The following is a 14474-nucleotide window of genomic DNA, read 5'->3' on the forward strand; positions in this document are numbered from 1 at the left end:
CTACGAACTTATATTTCATCTAACTGATAGCGCCACCTAGTGGCAATTTTTTTTCTTACGAATTTTCTTGTACATTTTTCTCCAAACACGTTAACTGGACCAACCTCATATTTGCTCAGATGGGGGTTTCGGCCTTCATGATGTCACAACACGAAGTTTGTGAGTTTTCGCGAATCGCTGTGGGCGTGGCTAAGCACTGTTCGCCAAGAAAACAACGCTAGTTTTGATGGTCTAAACATGCGCAGAAACTCATGAAACTTGGCACACACATCTGGCCTGGCAAAATGAGCAATATTTTATCATGTATAGGTCGCTTGCACATGTCGTCACTTCCGCCTCGGATTTCTCGTAGTCGCCATGCTGGGTGGCCTCCATTTACGTAGCGATTCGGTCTAACACGTATCTATCACGTTTGTTTTCTGCGTTTAAAATGGTACATTGTTGCTGCATCGTTGGCTGTTCGAACAAAGCCAAGGGGGAAAATGGTCGGTCTTTTTTCCGAATTCCGAAAATAATTAGGAACCAGGGCCTGGAGACAGGAGTGCGGACTCCGGAGGGAAGTCGTTACTTTGGGCTCGTGTGTGCAGCGATCACTTTGTGAGCGGTAAGCTTGTTTACCTTTATTTAATGCATGAGGATTAATAACGTTTCGACCGCCCATATATGGGCAAGTTGCTTATGTTTTGGATTCATGAGCAAGCAAGTTCGGTAGTACAAGCTGGCTAGCGGACGTTAGCCGAAAGCTAACATCGAACATTTTCACCCAAGTAGTGCCAGTGCAAAGTGTTTACTGCTGAAATTGGATTGATTAGTCTTGGGCTTTTAATGCCAATAACATGTTTTTTGGTGGCAAATGTAAACTTGGAAAAAAAAAAGAGACAGAAGGGGCTGATGCAAGAAAACAGACCCCCGGGGGTGATGCAAGAAAACAGACCCCCGGTAGCCTACACATCATGCTAAAGAACTTATTCACGGCCACCCTACTGCGGTAAAATAACCAGTCTTTCCATATTTTATTTGTTTATATATTTGTTTATTTTAACAGGTCGCCCTGCGCCCGTTTTTCTGTCCAATCATCCCGACTGGGCTCCAACATTAAAGTTGGGTCCCAAGTTACAACATCTATGTCTCAGCCCAGTCGGTGCCAAGATATGAACGTGCACAGGAGAGACAAGCAAAGAAAAGACGACTCGAAGTGGCAGAGATTGTTGCAGTTATGCAGCCAGATGGCTCCAGTAACCTGTACCCTCAAGTACTGCTGACATCATTGACTCTGGTATGCCACTCAGAATTCATTACATGATATATTGTATGCATGAGTGAATGTATGTGTTTGTTTGTGTGTGTACACGCACCTTATATTTTAGAGACATTTGGAAGTGTTTATAGAAATAAGTATTTGCCTGTAGCAATGTTCATACATTAAAAAATGCAACAAAATGTGTACATTTCTTTTACACTGACAAAAAAAACTATACTACTTTACTATATTAAACCTATTACTGGTACCGTATTTTTTTGTGATTTTTTCTTTATTTTTTTCTTTAGGGATCTCATGCCACACCGACTTGATTGCCAATGACATGATGGAAACGAAGGCGAGCATCAAAGCATTGGAGGAGGACAACATGCGACTGTTTGTTTGGCGCTAATAAAGGCAGCGATTATACAAATTCTATTGTTGGGTTTGTTTACAAAGCTATACATAAGACAAATGACAGGATTTGACTCAATGTGCAATATGGTCCCTCTTAAAGTAATGGCATAAATCTCTTATTATTTCTAAAAGCACAAAAAATGATGTGAATAATGATTAGATGTAGTAATTTCAGGGTTAAAAATTGAACTGTTAATTAATGTAGTTTATTTTAGCACAGGTGCCTACCATCCTGAGATGACGGTATGATGTAATGTTGATGGGGTACGCAATGACTTTCATTATTCTATGTACAGAGGAAAAAGTTGCTCTCTTTTAAATTTGTTTAATGTAAGACAAGTACCAGTACTGTGTTACAGTTTTCCCAATAATCCTTGTTTCACACTTGTCACAAAACCACTGTCCTTTTGGCAGTCTAGATTGGCACACTTCAAGTGATATCATTTGATTTTACAATCTGCTGCAGCACAAAAAACTACTTTATTCCGCATCTTTGAAGTACATGAGCAAGTGGTAGGTGACAGCGGCAGAGCAGGAACACTGGAAGTCCACTGCTGATCTAGTAAATGCTCTCCCGAGCAGTTCAGGTAAGGAGGGGATTTTGGGAAAAAAAAAATTCTGGCTTTTCCAACTGGCCAAAACGAGCGATCTGGGTGGTCTCGCTCAATCACACTTTGTCCACACCACAAAGTCGCAGAAGTCCGTCCAGTTAAACTCATCTGTGCCTGAATCTGAAAATATTACAAACATTGTAATGAAAATATGAAACATAGAATTAAATAAGAAACTACAAAAAGTAAAGCCATACATACCTGGTAATACTATTGGTGTTGTCGTGACAAGTGATGGGAATTGTTGCCATCTGGCACCAGACAGAAATTGGGTGTTGTGACAGCCTCCTTAACCGTGAGATCATAAGAAAAGCTGTCAGTATGCTCAGTAGTTACCATGAACACGTTTTATTGTACTGGAAACTGAAACTAAAAATACGTCCTCTGAGAGTGGTTAACCTTAACCATTTAGAATAAGTTGATTAAGTAACATGTAACTAGTGAAAGGGTAGCATTAAATTTAATTAAGCCACGGGGAGGCTGTGCAGTTACTTTTTATTCTTATACGCTCTGCCATATTTGCCTGTTATAAAATTATTAGAAAAACCACATCAGGTAAAGCCAGCTGTGCATGTAAACACAATGATAACAGGAAGCCTGAGAACAAATCAACATTTTTGTGTGCAGAATTACCAACACCATGTGGTTTACTTACGTGCAACAGCAACCGTTTCTTCTGATGCGATGTTAAAGTTTACACTCTGTATCCACCCGCTTACAAAATAATTGTAAGCCTCCAGGGATTTGTTGGCGTGTTATGGAGCATGTTGTCAACACGAGGTAGGGAAAGATGTCCAGAGATGTCACATTTGGCCAGCAAGCTTTCTCCGTCAAAAAAAAAAATCACCCTTGGTCAGGACGTAATTAGGATCAATCCCGCCACACAGAGACACCTTCTGCCTGTATCGTTGTTTTTGATCTTCCGGTAAATCGTGAAAATACTGCGAAAATTACATCAGGTTGATAAGCTCTACCGTGTAACTCGCGAGTGTACATTGTGAACCGGCGGACACCCAATATGGCGCCCGAAGGAAAAACTCCCATGATGCATTACGATGTGCAAGCGACCTATTGTCCTATTTTTACAAAAATGACTCAATAGCGCCCCCTAGAAATTTTTAACGAAGCAGCCCCGATTGTACGTTTAAGCAAGATCTACGAAAATTTTTAGGTGTATGAGGGAGTCCAAGACCTACAAAAAAAGTCTCTTGGACCCATGTGCTAAAATGAACAGGAAGTGAGCTATGAATTTTTGAATGTCCCATTTTTGACGATTTTTGCACATTTTCAGGGGGCATACTTTTGCCCACTTCTCCTACACATTTCATCCGACTGACTATAGACTTGACCTGGACCATGTCAAGACCTGAGCCAACTACAGGCAGAAAAATCTTGACTTTTGGAAATACTATATGATGAGGGCGGGGCATCAAATTTTGTGTTTCGCACTGAAAAAGGATATGCTTAATAACTCCCCGGTACATGCTCCAAAAAATCCCAAACTTGACATGTATGTTTATAGTCAAAGCCTGAAGGTATCTCTATGACAAAATTCAGTTATATATGCAGCGCCACCTAGCCCTTCAGGCGTGAAAAAAAAATACCCCACATACGGTATTTTGTACAAAAAATGTCAACTCATTCTAAGTGTGATAACTCCCATGTTCAAGCTCCAAAAAATCTCAAACTTCTCAGGCAACGTAATAGTCATGGCCTGAAAGCATCTATATGATAAAATTCAGTTATACATATAGCGCCACCTAGTGGTAACAATAAATGTCATACTTTACGTTTTTAGCTACTGTGCCGAGCTCGTTGAAGGGATCCAGTTGAAAATTGGTCAGAAAAGCCTTAAGATGTTGATCATGCCCCACACCGAATATTGTAACTTTTCGCCAAAGGGCGTGGCCGCTACGGTGACGCAAAGTCCGAAAATTTTTCGTGACAATAAAAGCTGCATGAACTTGACCGAGATGATCCTATCTTCTCAAAATTTCACACATTTGATGAGAGTCCAGCCCTTAAGACATCTACGAACTTATATTTCATCTAACTGATAGCGCCACCTAGTGGCAATTTTTTTTCTTACGAATTTTCTTGTACATTTTTCTCCAAACACGTTAACTGGACCAACCTCATATTTGCTCAGATGAGGGTTTCGGCCTTCATGATGTCACAACACGAAGTTTGTGAGTTTTCGCGAATCGCTGTGGGCGTGGCTAAGCACTGTTTGCCAAGAAAACAACGCCAGTTTTGAGGGTCTAAACATGCGCAGAAACTCATGAAACTTGGCACACACATCTGGCCTGGTAAAATGAACAATATTTTATTGTTGATTGTACTATTTTTACAAAAATGACTCAATAGCGCCCCCTAGAAATTTTTAACGAAGCAGCCCCGATTCTACGTTTAAGCAAGATCTACGAAAATTTTTACGTGTATGAGGGAGCCAAAGACCTACAAAAAAGTCTCTTGGACCCATATGCTAAAATGAACAGGAAGTGAGGTACGAATTTTTGAATGTCCCATTTTTGACGATTTTTGCACATTTTCAGGGGGCATACTTTTGCCCACTTCTCCTACATGTTTTATCCGACTGACTTATGACTTGACCTGGACCATGCCAAGACCTGAGCCAACAACAGACGGAAAAATCTTGACTTTTGGAAATACTATATGATGAGCGCGGGGCATCAAAATTTGTGTTTCGCACTGAAAAAGGATATGCTTAATAACTCCCCGATACATGCTCCAAAAAATCCCAAACTTGACATGTATGTTTATCGTCAAGGCCTGAAGTTATCTCTATGACAACATTCAGTTATATATGCAGCGCCACCTCGCCCTTGAGGCAAAACAAAAAAATACCCCACATACGGTATTTTGTAGAGGTGGGAATCTTGGGGCACCTCACGATTCGATTGCGATTACGATTCAGAGGCTACGATTCGATTATAAAACGATTATTGATTTCCCCCCAGGCAGCAGAAAAAAACCAATGTATTTTGGTGCTTTTAATGTTTCGTACATTAGTTACAAAAATAGTACAAAAGTCCTCTCAGGCCAAAATAAACTACTATTTCAGTATCAAGTTAACAGTTCAAAACAGTAAATAAAATACTCAAGTCCTCATTCTGTAACAACAGCTTTTAAGTATATTCAGTCTTCAACAGAATAAAACATAGCATTGAGCAAAAATATATTATTTTTATCCACTCAAAAGTGCACTGAGATATAAATGAAAGACAATGTGAACTACTACTTCAATACAAATGCCTAAAAAAAAAAAAAAGTGCTTTCCTGCTTTTTAAGTTGTGTAAAGATGAACATGTAAACATTAAAGTTTCTCAGAGGTACAAAAAAAAAAAAACCCTCAAGTGCTTTTCTGCTTTTTAACTTGTGAAAACATGAACGTGTAAACATTAAAGGGATCGTTCGGCTTTTTTAACATGAATCTCAATTTGATCCTCACCTCCCGTGTGTGCGATCAGCACTGACTTCTTTCTGACAGCGTTCGGTGACACGCGTTCATGTTCGACGTTGGACGAGAGGAAAATAGTCCAGCAAGCTGGCTGGGGTCTCGGAAATAAAGCGTTTTTCTTCTAAAAAAAACTATTTGTTTTCAAAAGCGTGATACATTTCCACCACAATACTCTTTTCTGAATAAAGTCAGACGCCATTACCGCCAGCCACTACTTTTCTGTTCGTTCGTTCGTATCACTGCGCTGCGCCCTGTAGAACGCTAACCGACGCACTGCAGCCAGCTAGCTGATACTTCCGCCTGAAGTTGTTTGCCTTTTCGGAGCAGGTCTGATCGGACGAAGAGGTGGGTTGGTCAGCTCAGCCATGCTTGTTGTTGTTTTGAATGTCGAGGCGTGAGTTGTGGATGTGTACTCTCGGTCCGTCCCATTAAGCGTCCCGAAGACCGCGCGCGCTACTGCGTTTCAATTCCGCGTACTTTCCGCTCCGGTCCACTTTTAGTTTCGGTTCCCTTGGCATATTTATATAATCGGAATTTGGACTTTTGTGAATCGTTCTCGATTGTTCCACGGCCGAATCGTGAATAATCTAAGAATCGGAAATTTTGCACACCTCTAGTATTTTGTACAAAAAATGTAAACTCATTCTAAGTGTGATAACTAAGTCATTTATGAATATTCTTTTACTTTCCACCACTCAAAATGTTCACTGGCATTAGACTTATCCAAACATGTACTTTTTTATTTATTTTTGATAGCCTCTAATGGACATTAAAAGCAATATCGTGAATGAAGGATATGCTTAATAACTCCACGGTACATGCTCCAAAAAAATCCCACACTTGACATGTATGTTTAGAGTCAAGGCTTGAAGGTATCCCTATGACAACATTCCATTATATATACAGCGCCACCTAGCCCTAGAGGCATAAAAAAAATACACCAACTTAACGGTATTTTTACAAAAAAAAAAAAAATCCACATGTCAAGGTTTATCATGCCATTTTCAAAGAAATTCTGCTTCCAATGTGCCGTACCTAAACTTGCCAGTACCCCAACGTGCCAGTACCCCAACGTGCAAGTACCCCAACGTGCAAGTACCCCAACGTGGCCCGGGCTGCGAGGGCCCTTTATAGCTGCTCGCAGCTCTAGTTATTATTCTTCTTCTTTATTCTCCGCAAACGATCACGATTTTGGGTACCTTAACATTCACGAAAACTCACCAAACTTTGCACACTCCTCAGGCCCGGCGAAAAATTTGATATTATGAAGTCGTCATAACAACGCGACTCTATAGCGCCCCCTAGCATAGAAAAATAAAAACCAAGCCCGGCACGTTTGAGCTAGAGCAACAAAAATTGGCAGGCACGTGTAGCACCCCGAGACGCACAAAAAAGTCTATTGGGACCATGTAGCTAGAATGTACAGGAAATGAGCTATGAATTTTTTTATGTCCAATTTTGGCCTATTTTGGCACATTCACTGTGGTCATGCTTTTTCCCCCTTTGCAAATATTTTTCATCCAATTGACTTCAAACTTGGCATTTATCATCTCAAGACCTGAGAGAACAACTGGGCAAAAAGTCTTGCCTTTTCGAAATACTATATGATGGGGGTGGGGCATCAAATATTGCCTTTAAAATTTCATTTGTCCAGAAAGAGCAAATGCTTAATAACTCCCATGTTCAAGCTCCAAAAAATCTCAAACTTCTCAGGCAATGTAATAGTCACGGCCTGAAAACATCTATATGATAAAATTCAGTTATACATATAGCGCCACCTAGTGGTTACAATAAATGTCATACTTTACGTTTTTAGCTACTGTGCTGAGCTTGTTGAAGGGATCCAGTTGAAAATTGGTCAGAAAAGCCTTAAGATGTTGATGATGCCCCACACCGAATATTGTAACTTTTCGCCAAAGGGCGTGGCCGCTACGGTGACGCAAAGTCTGAAGATTTTTCGTGACAATAAAAGCTGCATTAACTTGACCGAGATGATCCTATCTTCTCAAAATTTCACACATTTGATGAGAGTCCAGCTCTAAAGACATCTACTAACTTACATTTCATCTAACTGATAGCGCCACCTAGTGGCAATTTTTTTTCTTACGAATTTTCTTCTACGTTTTTCTCCAAACACGTTAACTGGACCTACCTCATATTTGCTCAGATGAGGGTTTCGGCCTTCATGATGTCACAACACGAAGTTTGTGAGTTTTCGCGAATTGCTGTGGGCGTGGCTAAGCGCTGTTCGCCAAGAAAACAACGCCAGTTTTGAGGGTCTAAACATGCACAGAAACTCCTGAAACTTGGCACACACATCTGGCCTGGTAAAATGAGCAATATTTTATTGTTGATTGTGCTATTTTTACAAAAATGACTCAATAGCGCCCCCTCGAAATTTTTAACGAAGCAGCCCCGGTTGTACGTTTAAGCAAGAATGACGAATATTTTTAGGTGTATGAGGGAGCCCAAGACCTACAAAAAGGTCTCTTGTACCCATATGCTAAAATGAACAGGAAGTGAGCTACGAATTTTTGAATGTCCCATTTTTGACGATTTTTGCACATTCACAGGGGGCAGACTTTTGCCCACTTCTCCTACACGTTTCATCCGACTGAGTTAAGACTTGGCCTGGACCATGTCAAGACCTGAGCCAACGACAGGGGGAAAAATTTTGACTTTTCGAAATACTATATGATGAGGGCGGGGCATCAAAATGTGTGTTTCGCAATGAAAAAGGATATGCTTGAAAACTCCCCGGTGCATGCTCCAAAAAATCCCAAACTTGACATGTATGTTTATCGTCAAGGCCTGAAGTTATCTCTATGACAACATTCAGTTATATATGCAGCGCCACCTAGCCCTTGAGGCATGAAAAAAAAATACCCCACATACGGTATTTTGTACAAAAAATGTAAACTCATTCTAAGTGTGATAACGAAGTCATTTATGAATATTCTTTTAGTTTCCACCACTCAAAATGTTCACTGGCATCAGACTTATCCAAACATATATATATTTTTATTTATTTTTGATAGCCTCTATGGACATTAAAAGCAATATCGTGAATGAAGGATATGCTTAATAACTCCACGGTACATGCTCCAAAAAAAATCCCACACTTGACATGTATGCTTATAATCAAGGCCTGAAGGTATCTCTATGACAACATTCAGTTATAAATACAGCGCCACCTAGCCCTTGAGGCTTATATATAAAAAAATAAAAAATACCCCACATACGGTATTTTGTACAAAAAATTCACACTCATTCTAAGTGTGATAACTAAGTCATTTATGAATATTCTTTTAGTTTCCACCACTCAAATTGTTCACTGGCTTCACACCGATCCAAACGTATGTACGTTTCCATTTTGTTTTATTCATTTTTGATTGCCCCTTTGGACAATAAAAGTAACATTGTGCAATGAGTACAACGAGCGATGATGTGTATATACACTTTTACAAAAAAATACCAATCAGGGCAACTCATTGCCTAAAAATAAAAAAGGACGCTGATTTTTGCAGGTCTTAACAATCACCAAAACCCGTTGAGCTTGACACACACACTGGCAAAAAAATATTCTACATGTAAACGTTTATTATGCCATTTTCAAAGAAATTTTGCTTCCAATATGCCTGTACCCCAACGTGCCAGTACCCTAACGTGCAAGTACCCCAACGTGCAAGGACCCCAACGTGGCCCGGGCTGCGAGGGCCCTTTATAGCAGCGGCGGCGGTGGTGCCGCTGCGAGGCCCTATTGTTTTTGTAGGAATTCTTCTTCTTCTTCTTCTTCTTCTTATTATTATTATTATTATTATTATTATTATTCTCCGCAAACAATCGCATTTTTGAGACGCTAAACGTGAACGAAAACTCACCAAACTTTACACGCACATCAGGCCTGGCGAAAAATTTGATATTTTAAAGTCGCCATACATGATAACAGAAAAATGGCTCCATAGCGCCACCTACATAGGTTAAACGGATCCCTGTCCCGCTACGATTGTCCTATGGCGACGAAAATTGTGTGGCACCCGTAGCACATCCAGATGAACAAAAACTTCTTTGATGTGTGTACCCTAAAATAGACAGAAAGTGAGGTATGATCATCTGAATGTCCAATTTTGGCCCAGTTTTGCACATTTACAGGGGTCATACTTTTGCCCGCTTCTCCTACACGGTTAACCCGATTGACTTCAAACTTGGGATGGACCATCTCAACACCTGGGACAACATCATTGTAAAAAATCTAAAGTTTTTGATATACTATATGACGGCGGCGACGCATCAAATTTAGAGTTTAAAAATTCTTACTTCACGAAGCATTGCCGGTTGTACGTTTAATCTAGAGCTACGAAAATTGGTACACATATGTAACAGGCTATGACCTACAAAAAACTCTTTTTGAACCATATGCTAAACCTAACAGGAAGTCCACCATTTTGATTTATTTTGGAACGTGTTGCCATTTTTTTGGCCATTTCTTGGGGTCTTATTTTAACGAACTCCTCCTACAGTGTTTATCCGATCATCTTCAAACTTGGTGTGATTCATCTTAAGATGTTGAAGATGAAAAGTTATTGAAAGCTTTGTATTTCGTCGCACGTTGTTGTCATGGCATGCACTGTTTGCAAAGGAAAAAAAATATCCTTAAAGAAGCATTCCCATTTGTACGAAGCAGCGAGAGCTACGAAAATTTGTAGACATATGTAACAGCCCAAGATGTACAAAAAAGTCTCTTGGTGCCCTGTGCTAAACCCAACAGGAAGTCCCCCATTTTGAGCTAAAAAACTCCTCTTTAACAAAGCATACCCGGCTGTACGTTTCACCTAGAGTTACCAAAATTTGTAGAGGTATATAACAGCCCTCGAGGTACAAAAAACTCTTTTTGAACCATAGGCTAAACCTAACAGGACGTCCGCCATTTTGATTTACTTTGGAATGTGTTGCCATTTTTTGGGCCATTTCGTAGGGGTCTTATTTTAACGAACTCCTCCTACAGAGTTTATCCGATCATCTTCAAACTTGGTGTGACTCATCTTAAGATGTTGAAGATGAAAAGTTATTGAAAGCTCTTTATTTCGTCGCACGCTGTTGTCGTGGCATGCACTTTTTGCAAAGGAAAAAAATCCTTCTTAATGAAGCATTCCCAGTTGTACGAAGTAGCTAGAGCTACAAAAATTTGTAGACATATGTAACAGCCCACAATGTACAAAAAAGTCTCTTGGTGCCATGTGCTAAACCCAACAGGAAGTCCCCCAGGGGCCGGGCATCACATTTTGAGCTAGAAACTCCTCTTTAACGAAGCATTCCCGGTTGTACGTTTCACCTAGCGCGATGATAATTTGCAGGCATACATAAGAGCCCACGATGTACAAAAAAGTCTCTTGGAACCATGTGCTAAACCAAACAGGAAGTCCGCCATTTTGATTTACGATGGGATTTGTTGCCATTTTTTGTGGCCTTTTTCAGGGGTCATATTTTAACGAACTCCTCGTACAAAGTTCATCCGACCATCTTCAAACTTGGTGTGTTTCATCTTAAGATGTTTAAGATGCAAAGTTATCGAAAGTTTTTTATTTTGTCGCACGCTGCTGCTATAGCGATGCATTGTTTGCCAAGTAAAGTGCTGCTTTGTTTTTTTATCTATACATGTGTGAAAACTCATGAAACTTTGCAAACACATCAGACTTGTCATGAACATGAATTTTTAGAGATTTATTGTGCAATTTGCAATAAATAGCGCCCTCTAGACATTTTTATGAAGTATTTCCGATTGTATGATTCTGCTAGATTTGTGAAAATTAGGACAGACCCCTATCAGCCTAATACCTACAAAAAAGTATTATGTAGCCATTTGCCAAACCAAAGAGGAAGTCCGCTATTTTGATTTTATTTTGGGAATTATACATAATTTTTGGCCTCTTTCATTAAACTTTGCACAAACAAGGCATGGAAAAAACTAACATTTTAAATGGTCCTTGTTCCATGTAACAGTACCCCAACGTGCCAGTACCCTGACGTGCAAGTAACCCAACGTTGTGCTCAATAGCGCCCTCTATGCATTTTTATGGAGCATTTCCAATTGTATGATTCAAGCGATACACAACTAAAGATGACTTGACCTAGATTTGTGAAAACTGGGAGGCATACCTATTAGCTTAAGACCTACAAAAAGTATTCTGTAGCCGTATGCTAAACCTAAAAGGAAGTCCGCCATTTTGAATTTATTTTGGGAATTGCACACCATCTTTGGCCTTTTGCACTCACAAAGCTTGTCAAAAACATTTTAGATGGTCCTTGTCCGATTTGACAGTACCCCAACGTGCCAGTACCCCGACGTGCAAGTACCCCAACGTGGCCCGCGCTGCGAGGGCCCTTTATAGCTGCTCGCAGCTCTAGTTATTCTTCTTTTTCTTCTCCGCAAACAATCGCATTTTTGAGACACTAAACGTGAACGAAAACTCACCAAACTTTACACGCACATCAGGCCTGGCGAAAAATTTGATATTTTAAAGTCGCCATACAAGATAACAGAAAAATGGCTCCTTAGCGCCCCCTACATAGGTTAAACGGATCCCTGTCCCGCTACGATTGTCCGACGGCTATGAAAATTGTGTGGCACCTGTAGCACATCCCAATGAACAAAAACCTCTTTGAAGTGTGTACCCTAAAATAGACAGAATGTGAGGTATGAGTATTTAAATGTCCAATTTTTGCCAATTTTTGCACATTTACAGGGGTCATACTTTTGCCCGCTTCTCCTACACGGTTAACCCGATTGACTTCAAACTTGGGATGTACCATCTCAACACCTGGGACAACATCATTGTGAAAAATGAAAATTTTTTGATATACTATATGACGGCGGCGGCGCATCAAATTTAGAGTTTAAAAATTCTTACTTCACGAAGCATTGCCGGTTGTACGTTTAATCTAGAGCTACGAAAATTGGTACACATATGTAACAGGCTATGACCTACAAAAAACTCTTTTTGAACCATATGCTAAACCTAACAGGAAGTCCACCATTTTGATTTATTTTGGAACGTGTTGCCATTTTTTTGGCCATTTCTTGGGGTCTTATTTTAACGAACTCCTCCTACAGTGTTTATCCGATCATCTTCAAACTTGGTGTGATTCATCTTAAGATGTTGAAGATGAAAAGTTATTGAAAGCTTTGTATTTCGTCGCACACTGTTGTCATGGCATGCACTGTTTTTAAAGGAAAAAAAATATCCTTAAAGAAGCATTCCCATTTGTACGAAGCAGCTAGAGCTACGAAAATTTGTAGACATATGTAACAGCCCAAGATGTACAAAAAAGTCTCTTGGTGCCCTGTGCTAAACCCAACAGGAAGTCCCCCAGGGGCCGGGCATCACATTTTGAGCTAAAAAACTCCTTTTTAACAAAGCATACCCGGCTGTACGTTTCACCTAGAGTTACCAAAATTTGTAGAGGTATATAACAGCCCTCGAGGTACAAAAAACTCTTTTTGAACCATATGCTAAACCTAACAGGACGTCCGCCATTTTGATTTACTTTCGGATGTGTTGCCATTTTTTTGGGCCATTTCATAGGGGTCATATTTTAACAAACTCCTCCTACAGAGTTTATCCGATCTTCAAACTTGGTGTGATTCATCTTAAGATGTTGAAAATGAAAAGTTATTGAAAGTTTTTTATTTCGTCACACGCTGTTGTCGTGGCATGTACTTTTTGCAAAGAAAAAAAAATCTTATTAATGAAGCATTCCCAGTTGTTCGAAGCAGCTAGAGCGACGAAAAATTGTAGACATATGTAACAGTCCAGGATGTACAAAAAAGTCTCTTGGTGCCATGTGCTTAACCTAACAGGAAGTCCCCCAGGGGCCGGGCATCACATTTTGAGCTAAAAAACTCCTCTTTAACGAAGCATTCCCGGTTGTACGTTTCACCTAGCGCTATGATAATTTGCAGGCATACATAAGAGCCCACGATGTACAAAAAAAGTCTCTTGGAACCATGTGCTAAACCAAACAGGAAGTCCGCCATTTTGATTTATGATAGGGATTTGTTGCCATTTTTTGTGGCCTTTTTCAGGGGTCATATTTTAACGAACCCCTCCTACAAAATGTATCCGACTGTCTTCAAACTTGGTGTGTTTCATCTTAAGATGTTTAAGATGCAAAGTAATCGAAAGTTTTTTATTTTGTAACACGCTGTTGCCATAGCAATGCATTGTTTGTCAAGTGCTGCTTTTTTTTTTATACACATGAAAACTCATGAAACTTTGCAAACACATCAGACTTGTCATGAACATGAATTTTCAGAGATTTATTGTGCAATTTGCAATAAATTGCGCCCTCTAGACATTTTTATGAAGCATTTCCGATTGTATGATTATGCTAGACCTACAAAAAAGTATTATGTAGCCATTTGCCAAACCAAAGAGGAAGTCCGCTATTTTGATTTTATTTTGGGAATTATGCATCATTTTTGGCCTTTTTCATTAAACTTTGCACAGACAAGGCATGGAAAAAACTAACATTTTAAATGGTCCTTGTTCCATGTAACAGTACCCCAACGTGCCAGTACCCTGACGTGCAAGTAACCCAACGTTGTGCTCAATAGCGCCCTCTATGCATTTTTATGGAGCATTTCCAATTGTATGATTCAAGCGATACACAACTAAAGATGACTTGACCAAGATTTATGAAAACTGGGAGGCATACCTATTAGCTT

General features: G+C 39.9%; 1 protein-coding gene and 3 long non-coding RNA genes across 7 annotated transcripts in view; 2 read left to right on the forward strand and 2 right to left on the reverse strand.

Moving 5' to 3' along the window:
- LOC144033241 (nuclear pore complex protein Nup155-like) overlaps nucleotides 1-14474 on the reverse strand; it is a 245897-nt gene that overhangs the window by 152807 nt on the left and 78616 nt on the right. The gene's annotated exons all lie outside the window — the stretch shown is intronic.
- LOC144033244 (uncharacterized) overlaps nucleotides 1-14474 on the forward strand; it is a 106964-nt gene that overhangs the window by 78495 nt on the left and 13995 nt on the right. The gene's annotated exons all lie outside the window — the stretch shown is intronic.
- LOC144033362 (uncharacterized) lies at nucleotides 312-1793 on the forward strand. The gene is made up of 3 exons (XR_013287953.1): nucleotides 312-604; nucleotides 1046-1276; nucleotides 1549-1793. It is a non-coding gene; the product is annotated as an uncharacterized LOC144033362 (long non-coding RNA).
- LOC144033363 (uncharacterized) lies at nucleotides 2056-3291 on the reverse strand. The gene is made up of 3 exons (XR_013287954.1): nucleotides 2924-3291; nucleotides 2470-2556; nucleotides 2056-2388 (listed from the first exon to the last, which is right to left on the reverse strand). It is a non-coding gene; the product is annotated as an uncharacterized LOC144033363 (long non-coding RNA).

Source organism: Festucalex cinctus, chromosome 13 (assembly GCF_051991245.1).
Source record: "Festucalex cinctus isolate MCC-2025b chromosome 13, RoL_Fcin_1.0, whole genome shotgun sequence".
In the NCBI taxonomy this organism is placed as follows: Eukaryota; Metazoa; Chordata; class Actinopteri; order Syngnathiformes; family Syngnathidae; genus Festucalex; species Festucalex cinctus.